This window comes from Hippopotamus amphibius, chromosome 4 (assembly GCF_030028045.1).
Source record: "Hippopotamus amphibius kiboko isolate mHipAmp2 chromosome 4, mHipAmp2.hap2, whole genome shotgun sequence".
Lineage (NCBI taxonomy): Eukaryota > Metazoa > Chordata > Mammalia > Artiodactyla > Hippopotamidae > Hippopotamus > Hippopotamus amphibius.
In genome coordinates this window covers 36422440-36432500 of record NC_080189.1, presented here as the reverse complement: position 1 = coordinate 36432500, position 10061 = coordinate 36422440, and the positions used below count along the sequence as shown (strand labels likewise).

The following is a 10061-nucleotide window of genomic DNA, read 5'->3' as shown; positions in this document are numbered from 1 at the left end:
AATAAAAGATTGTTTAATGAATATGAAAAATTGTAACTGCTCTTAGGGAGCCTTTGTGCCCTATTCCATTTAAATAAATTTAGTTAATCGAAATATATCTGGTTCATGTTAGAGACCAAAATGTTTACGTTGTTCAGGTGATCTGTTAATCCAGAAAGAAAAATGTCTCTTGCGTTTCATATCAAGTGAATAAAATCTAATTTAAACTCAAACAGATACTTACCTGCCTAAAATCTAACCCTTCCATGGGCTTTCTAAAGGATCAGGTTTGTTTCTTAAAATTAGTTGAAAAATCTTGAAGCTCTTTCTCCAAAAGTATATTACATGGAAGAATTGTTAATATGCAAGTGTTTCCATTTCTCAAATATACCATTATTTAAAATATTAATTCACTTGTATAGATGGTCAAATTTAGTATTAGTTTATATTCATGATCATTGTGGGGAATAGTATAAAGAAGCAACTGTATGTGTTCTTCAGGTGTAAATGTGCCTTAAGATAGATTATTAAGGTAATATTCCAACTACATAAAGCAGATAACATTAAAGTTTCCCTTAAAAATATATGTGTTTTGACTATGGATCTATGCAGACATGAGATCCAAGTCAGGTGGTTAATTGAAAGCAAACAATTTAATAGTATTAAACCTACTTGATTAATATTTATGTGATCATTCCCAATTTAAAGAATGTGTTATGTGAACATTAGTAATTAATGCCTATAAAATGTCTCAGAAATTTGTAATCTGCAGCTGAGGTATTATGCTACTGATTTCCTAAATCCATCTAGCCAAAGAGAAGTTACTATTTAAAATGTAAAGTGATAGGCATGATGTGGCTACATTATATTGGGGGAAAAGCTGTCCTTGGATCCCTCTGTTGAAATGGTTCATGGAAGCACAAATGTACTCTGTGTTATTACTGAATTTTAATTTACTGAATGGACCATTCCCATCTTGAGGCAGTTGTGCAGTTTCTCTAGCTTTTCTTTATTCGTTCTCAACATTTCATTGTTGTCTAGCAGATGTATTTGCTACAAAATCATTATTGAATAACTTTCCAGGAATCAAATTTAGCTGATTTCCATTTTGGGATCAAAAATATTAGAAGAAAATCTCTGTTGATTTACAAGGAAAAAGAAGCAAAGAGAGAGAAAAAAAAAAAAGCAGCAGCAAAAAGGTGAATAACTGAGATTAGTGAGAAATCTTTTTTGTTCTGAGTTTACATAACGTTTGACCCCTTCTAGATTCAGGTTATTTTTTGGCTCTCATTTTTAATAGTCCACTGAATTTTAGTATATTTCTGACCCAACCCCTTTTAATATATGTGTGGGAGGTTAAGGTGCAGAAATTTGCTACATGTACCATGTGGATAAGGAAATTTAACACTCTTAAGGCAAAATGAAAATACAAAGAAGCAAGGAATAGATATATACCAACTATTGAAAGAACTAATAGTCACTCTTTTAGTACTTTGCTTTAACTATTATATGAAATATATGTGAGTATATTATAAATAATGCAGAAATACACTGAAATCAAATATGTACATACACTAGTTTCTAATTTGGAATTGTGTAATGCATGCTTAAAATGACAGTTTACAAAAGCGCTGCCCAAACACACTGCCTAGTGTTGAGGGCATGATGCACTTCACATTTAACCAGCAACTGCATTTGAAGAGGATCCTGTGGGGCCGTATCAAGTTTCCCATTAATTTCAATGGAGAGTAATATTGCTGGCTTTTTTCATCATATGTGAAGATCCTCACATGACAACACCTTTACTATGTATTTTTAAAATGCACACGTTCTTCTTTGTACATTTATGTGGTTGAAGATAAGCAGTAGCGCAGATAAACTAGTTTTCAGAATCATTACAAGTGACTTCAGATATAACAATTGAAGTTATTTTTTTCATTTAGTTTTTTTTTAACTTATTCTAAACATAGCTAATGTGGAATTATTACTCTTATGTACTATGCTAGAAAAATGAGTAATGCAGAAGCAAGATACCATGTGAAATGCTTCATGATAAACCTAGATGATGAGTACCGTTAGGGAAAAAAAGAGTTATACGTGATTTTCTAATTGTTCAAAAATATGTATTTCCCATTTATTAAAATATGCGCTGATACAGATAATAGAGAAATTAATTAATAAAATTTCACATTCATGTTGTACCTGCATTAAATCAAACACTTCCAAACCATTCTATGTGGCTTTAGCACTAAATGTATTTTTTTCCTAATTTGTATTGTTTGTGTAGAGAGATATGGAGTTGAGGGTTTTAGTAAAGACAATTTATGGTAAAAATCTGATCAGATATAGTTTTATTATGTAATTTTTATTTTCTTATAGTAGAGCAGCCTGTTTCGTGAAAAAAAAAATAGAATGTAAAAAACAGCTTCTCGGTAAAAAAGCCCTATTTAACTGGTATTTCCAAATTTTAATGCTCTCCACAAATATGTATTTGCTGCCTCACAGATTTTGTAAAAATCCCCTGGAATGGTTTTCTAACATGTGTACTCATTTCTTAGATATTAAATGTAATATTATTAATAATAAAAAGTACTAAGGTCATTCTTTTCAATTAATATGTACACTTTGAGGAAAAAGCTTTCTGCTGCCCCTTGAAATTTCACATGGCCCACAGACAGTTCACTCCCTCTCTTCTCATTACAGTGTTCAAAATGTCCCACGTCATATGCAAAACTCAGCTCTGTAACTGAGTAAACACTCTGGTAATGTTCTCCTCACCGAAATTGCCTTACACTAAATTGTGGATACAGAATTTGGAAATCTGTATCTATTCATTCACAAGTTTTGACTATGAACCAGTCTCTTTTTACTAATTGTTGAAAAGAGAAAGCTGATGAAAATATTCTCCCAGCTTTCAGTATAGAAGACATTCATGCTGTGACAGAAGTAGATGTGCCATGAGGGCTCGGAGAAGAGGTGGGAGTGATTCAGCCAGCCTGGCTTGTCTGGGAAGATTTTTAGGAAGGACATTTTAATTGGGTCATGAAGATAAAGGGGGCATCAATGGGCAGAGAAAAGGAAGGAGGAATTCTAGGTACAAGGAAAAGGGTACACAAAGACAGGAAGCTGTGAAAAAGCACAGAATATTGGGGACCATTCAGTATTTTGATGTACCTCATGCAAAGAGTAGGTAGGCAGGATCTAATTCTGGAGGACCTTGTTTGTTATGCCCAGAAGTTTTGACTTTCATTCTTAGTTGTTGAACAGCCATTGAAGATTTTTTCAGTTAGAAACACAATCGCAGATACATATTTTAGACAGATGATTTTATCACAGTGTGGCCTAGATATGGGCATTGCAGAAGAAGAAAAGGAAACAAATTTAAGGTGTAGAGTCAATAACACTTCAATTGGATATGGTCTGTGAATTAAAAAACAAGTCTGGGGTTTTGAAAAATGAGAATTAAACTACTTGAGTTCAATGCTGATTAATAACTAGGTGGTCTTGGGGTAATCAATTAATTTAAGATTCATTTTCTTTATGAACTAGAAGGAAAAATAACTAATACGATTATTTTAGTGGTTAATAAAATTATGCTTATGCAATGCTTAGCACGTTTATTAATTTATTCAACAAATATTTTTTGAGTGCCTTCTATATATTAGGCACTTTTCTAGAAGATAAAATATTTAGCAAGAACTGATATAAGGTTCTTGCCTTCATGAAATTTACTATCTAGATAGGAAGTATAGACACCAAATAATCACATACATAATTGTAAAATTATAACTGTGACAAGTACTTCAAAGGAGGTATGAAAGTTAATTTAAGAGCATAAATAGAGACAGCAATGGTGGTGACGTGGTCAAGTAAGGCCTGAGGATTTGAATGAGTAGAAATTAATCAGATAAAAATAGGAGTGAAGAGGCTATTTCTGTACTCTGTCAAATAATAAACATATACATAAATAGCAGCCAATTATTAGAAAATACAGATTCATTATTTTGGTTAGCTTTAGCTTATCATTTTATTTCCTATACCCTTGTAGCAGGAATTGATACATTAGTAGAATAACATCTACAAATGGTCCTTAAATTTAGATTGACAGTTGAAGAAAACTGGTTTTATGAAAACGTGTTCATTCATTACTCACATTGCAGTGCTATGCAATCAATCTTTAATTTATTGACCTATTTGACTTTTCATTTATCTCTTATATATAATATTCACTGTTTGTGGACCAAAGGTATCTTATTGTGGTTGCTTTTCAGTGTTTATCGATATGTATTACATTGTTATTAGAAGTGGTTTGTGTGTGATTCTGAGTGTCTCTTTGTTTTCATCCAAATCTCCTGTCTTGTGTTATTATGAGATGCAGAATGTGACATTAATATAGACCTTTGTAGCTTTTAAAAATATTTGTATTATTGGGGCAGCAAGTGTTTCCCAAAATCTACCCACTGTATCTGCAGGAGGTAACGTAGATGACCATTACCTGTTTTAATAGTTTACTGTTATTATGGGAGCATTACTTCTCCTCCTTTATTAAGAAATCATATCTGCAACAACTGATTGCAGTTCTTCCACGAAGTCTTCCAACCAGGCATCTTGTATAATATGGGGATAAGAACAGACCCTATTTCACAGGACTATTATGAGGATTAAGTGACTTTTAGTAGATTAAAAGTGTCATATATGGTAAGTGCTCAATAAAAAATAGCTGAAGGATGATGGGTCAATTACAGTTGACCCTTGAGCAACACGGAGGTAATCCTCCTGTAGCTTGTAGTTAGCCCTCCATCCCTGCAGTTGCTCCAAATCCTGAGATTCAACCAATCACGGATCGTGTAGTACTGTAGTACTTACTGTTAAAAAATATCTGTCTATAGGTGGACCTGCACAGTTCAAACCCACTTTGTTCAAGAGTCATTTGTATTACCATGTAATAAAAGGCTTTTTCTTTATATAGTCCTTACATTGTCAAGTGTGCAGGTACCCTGATCAAACTTCCTAAAGGAAGAGAAATAGTTCCCTTTACATCACACTCTGTGTCCCTGTAGAACTATAGACCACGGGCCCAGGCCTGCTCTGGTGAATAGATATTCTAGGTCTGCTCAGTCCAATTCAGTAGCCAGTAACCAACCACAGATAGTTATTGAACACCTAAAAGTGGCTGTTCTGAAATAAGATATGCGATAAGTGTAAAATACACACTGGATGTAGAAGACAGTACAAAGGGGCGAATGTAAAATATCTCACTAATAATTTTAATACTGATCACATGTTAAAATGATAATATTTGGGAATATACTGGGTTAAATAACATATTGTTAAAATAAATTTCACATTTTTTAAAAATCTTTTTTTATGTGGCTACAACTGCATTTAGAATTGCATATGTGGTTCACATTCTATTTCTACTTGACATAACTAGTCTGCAAGGCCTTGGAGTGAAGTTTGGGGCATTGTAGCTTCATTTGGGCCTAGAATCAGTTCTCTTATTCTGGTTGTGAATGGCTCTACCAGAAATCTTATGTACAACCACAGTCCAAGCCTCTGAAATGGCCCAAATTTGAATGTGGTTTGTTGAATCTTCTGTTTGTATGTCTCCTATAAAGCAAAAGGAGGGCCTCTTGAAAGGTACTAATATGTGTCACCAATCAGGTATTAGTGCTGTGTTTTCATAATAGGGCATATGGTAGGAGGTCCATAAGATTTTAAACTGTGATAGTCATGTATCTGCTTAATTTAGAGTGAGGAGAAAACCTATATCCCTATATTTAAAGTCATGCTATCCTATAGATAAGCTCAAATGGAAATATTTAGTTTGTGAAATAAAAATATATTCATTACTACAACTACTTTCGAGACAGAGAGCAAGATAAAAGTGAATATATGGTTGTTTTGTTGGTCAGGATAATGTCACTGTGTAGAATTTTTTCTCACTGAACTCATTTCAGAGAGAAAGTTGCTGAAGTGAATTTAAAAACTGTGCACACAAAATTAAATCTCTTTAAGACATATTTTTATTATTTTTAGATATTACTCTCCATTATTCTGGTCTTAGATGCCCAATGTAAAATATAATAATCATCAAACAAACACCCTTTGTAGCCTAATCAGTGGCTATCCATTTACTACCAGACTATTAAGACTAGCAAGTACAACTTAACTTTAAAACACAAAAACAGGAGATGTTCATGTGAGCTGAAGAGGAGATGTTGTTTGATTTCTCTTTTTAACATGAACATAGTTGAAGAAATCTAAGATGTGAATATGTTATTATTTCAGTGAAATTAATACTTTTAAAAAGACAAATTACCTTGGTAGAGATTAATGTAGTCTATTTTTTATGTATGAGGTCATATGACTTGGGGATCCATTGCCTTGTATTTAATTTTTCTTGTACCAGTATGACCTTGGAAAAGTCAATTTGTTTCTTTGGACCTCAGTTTTCTAACATGCAAAATGAGTAGGTTGGATTAAAAAATTCCTCCCACCTTCAAAATTCTAAAATTTCATGATTCTGCTATATTGGAATCAACTTATGCTGTTGTAAAAGTGTCACAGTCTTACTGTGTGAACTAAGGCATGTTACATATCCTGCCAAAGCGTCAGTTTTTTCACCTATAAAGAAGCTAAAGCTTTATATATTTTGGAGGTTCGAGCTGCATATGAATGGTTTTCTAATTCAGAGGCCTCTAGTTGATTTATCATTAATTCCAGTTACTCATGACAGAAAATACCACTCAAATGACGTGATCATGGTATTTAAATTTAGACGTGATGATACTATGGCAACAATAATTATTGTGTTTTAAAATTGTCATAAAATATTATTTTGTAACACTAGTTTTATAGCTTAACTTTGGTGATAAATGTCCAGTAAAGATTGTGGTTTTGTAATAAATGGATCCTCTCACCTCCAAAATTACCAGCACACTTAGCAACCTGTCCTCAAGTAATTATAGTAAGGGAAACTCATATTCATGTCTTTTAACAGTTTCTAGAATACTTTTAATACATTGAGAAAGTGTTTTGAATAGTTCTGTGAGATAGGTAGCTATTATTATCCCCATTTTACAGATAAGAATCTTGATACTCAAAAACCACCTGTCCAAAATCACGTTGAGAGTCAGACTCAAAATCAAGCTTTCTAACCCTAAATCCGATAACCTGTCAAAGACAGTACCTTCCCGTCATTATTATTTAGTAGGAGATTTCGTAGTTACTTAAATAATTAAGACATTTATTTACAATGAATATAGTGTTTTCAATAAAATTCCATTGTTGTGATTAAGACATATCTCCTTTTGGGGGACACTACAGTACATAAATGAAGGCTTTAGATTTAATTTCTCTATAGCCAGCCTCTTCACCTATTTCTGTGATCTGCCTCATACTGCGGAAATTACTTGTCCCTGAAGTCCCTATTGTGTTATTATTAAGTTTTAAGTTATTGGCATAGTGTTGGATATTTGTATGATGAGGTATGTTCAGAGATCAGAAAATGACCCTTTCAATTAATGTATTTTAAAACTTTCATATAACTATCTAAAATATAATATTTACTTAAATTTGGTTTTATTTTCATGTGCCTTTAAATAAGTGATGCACTAGGTAAAATTTAGAAATCCTTAGCACAGAAGTCATAATATTTACTAGTGAGCTTGTCGTGCCTCGTCCGTAGCTCTTCTATAGAGACTAAGCTTGAGGGCCTACTATACCCCAGTACTACCTGTGCTAACAAATACCAGTAATGACTGCAATCATGATTTATCAACATTTTCAGTTGTTAGAATGCTTTAAGAGCTTTGACTACCTGAAGTTCCCAAAATTGAAGTGTTTGAACATCGCAGTTCATCAATCTTGTTAAATTATGTTCTCATTACAAAGTTATTATTTCCAGACACAGTCTAGTTATGGTATAAAACTGAAGAGAATGTCAACGTATATATGTCTAATATATGTCAAACAACACTAAGAAATGTTTTCCCAAAAGTGGCAATAAAATAGTAGTAGAAATTGTAAGTAACACCTCAACTATAAAAGAGAATTAATTTGAGAGGCAAGAAACAATGGAAGAAGGTAAAAAAGCAAAGAAAGATGGAAGGGATGAATAAATTTCTATTGTGATCTATAATAATCTTAGAAACTCTTAGAAAGTTGGACTTTTGATATTGAAATATGTTAAGGCAATATACAGAGGCTTGGGCAGATTACTGCCCCAAAATAAAATCTGTCATTTTATTCATCCTAACTCCAACCAATATCTTGGCTTTTATCCATGTGTGTATAAGCAGTCCAACTAGTCACTGTGATAGTTACAATAATGATTAAAGAACTGACATATGCACAGCTTAAATCTTAGCTCAAGAATCACCAATTGTTCAATAAGTAATCCCAATTTCAAAGAAAATGGCTGCTGTCAGTTGAATCTCTGCTGTCAGTTGATCATGCATGCATCGCTTTCAAATATATTCTATCCAACTTAAAAATATGGTTCTTTAAAATTTGTCATAAAACAGAATATGTAGAGAAATTTACAACTCACTAATAAAACAGATAACCCAATTTAAAAATGAATAAAATATTTGAGTAGACATTTTACCAAAAGAAAAAAAATGAGTGGGAGAGAAGCACATGAAAAGATGCTCAACATCATTAGTCATTAGGAATATGTAAATTATAAGTAGTATGTTATGCATATTCACTCACTACATACTCACTAAAATAGCTGTAATAAGAAAGACAGATCATAGCAAAAATAAGGAGAAACGAGAACCTGTATACAGTTCTGGTGGCAGTGTGAAATGGTATAGTCACTTTGGAAAACAGTTTAGCAGTTTCTTAAAAAGTTAAACATTCATTTACTATATAACCCAGTAAATCCACTCTTTTGTATTTATCCAAGAGAAAGAAAACATACATACAGACAAAGACACTTAAGCCGATATCTATAGTAGCATTACCTATAATAACCAAAAGTAGAATCAACCCAAATGTCCATCAGCTGGTGAATGGATAAATACTACATAACCAGAATACTATTCAGCAATAAAAAAGAATGAAATACTGATATATGTGCTGCAACATATATGGACCTCAAAAACATTTTGCTAAGTGAAAGAAGCCAGATAGTTTGTAATTCCATTTATATGAAATATCCAGAAAAGGCAAATTGATAAAGACATAAATATTAGTGGTTGCCCAGGATCAGAAGTAGGAAAGAACTGTGACTGCAAATGGGTAAAAGGAAATTTTTGTAGTGATGGAGATGTTCTAAAGTTGGATTGTGGTAGTGGTCGTACAACTCTAAATTTCCTAAAAACAGTGAATTGTGCACTTAAATTTTACTCTTAAATTGAGTGAATTTTATGGTATGTAAATTATACCTTAATACAACTATTTTAAAAAAAGAGGCTTAAAAAATGGTGACACCAGATAGTACGTTTTTTATGTCACTGGGAACAGAGATGGAATTGGCACTTCTGTTACATGATAGTGATATTCCATGTGAGTGGATTAAAGCAGAGTGAGGGCCTGAAACTGCAATTCCAAGTGTAAAGAATTCCAAGTTAGAATATCAGAAGATCAAAGAACTGCTTTTACAGTAGTCCTTTGGGTTCATTTGATTGTTCATACCAACATCCCTGTTGTAGGTGAGATAATGAAATGCATGTCATGTGACCAGTAAAGTACACACGCTGTCCAGTGTTTTGAAACTTCAAAATGAGATGTGTACTTTAATGTGTAAACAGTCAGTAGACAAAGTATGCATCATTTCAAACAGTATTTACAGTATTTACAAACAATTCTCATAGATCTATAATAATAAAGAATAGTAAAGAATAAAATTGTTTTATGTGTTGTAGTATGTATTTTTTGCTCATGTTTTATGTCTCCAGCTAGAATGAAAGATGATTGAGGCCAGCACTCAAGCATATATCATTTACCTTTCTATCCTTAAAAGAACCTATTCTCACTATAAATGCAAGTGGTCAGTAGTTATCCTATACATAGTAGAGGCTGAACAGTGATTATTAAACACACAGAAGAAGCTTTCTGTGCCTGATTCTGGC

At 32.7% G+C, this 10061-nt stretch overlaps 1 protein-coding gene across 11 annotated transcripts in view; it reads left to right on the top strand.

Moving 5' to 3' along the window:
* FOXP2 (forkhead box P2) overlaps window positions 1-10061 on the top strand; it is a 554125-nt gene that overhangs the window by 312959 nt on the left and 231105 nt on the right. The window lies entirely within an intron of this gene.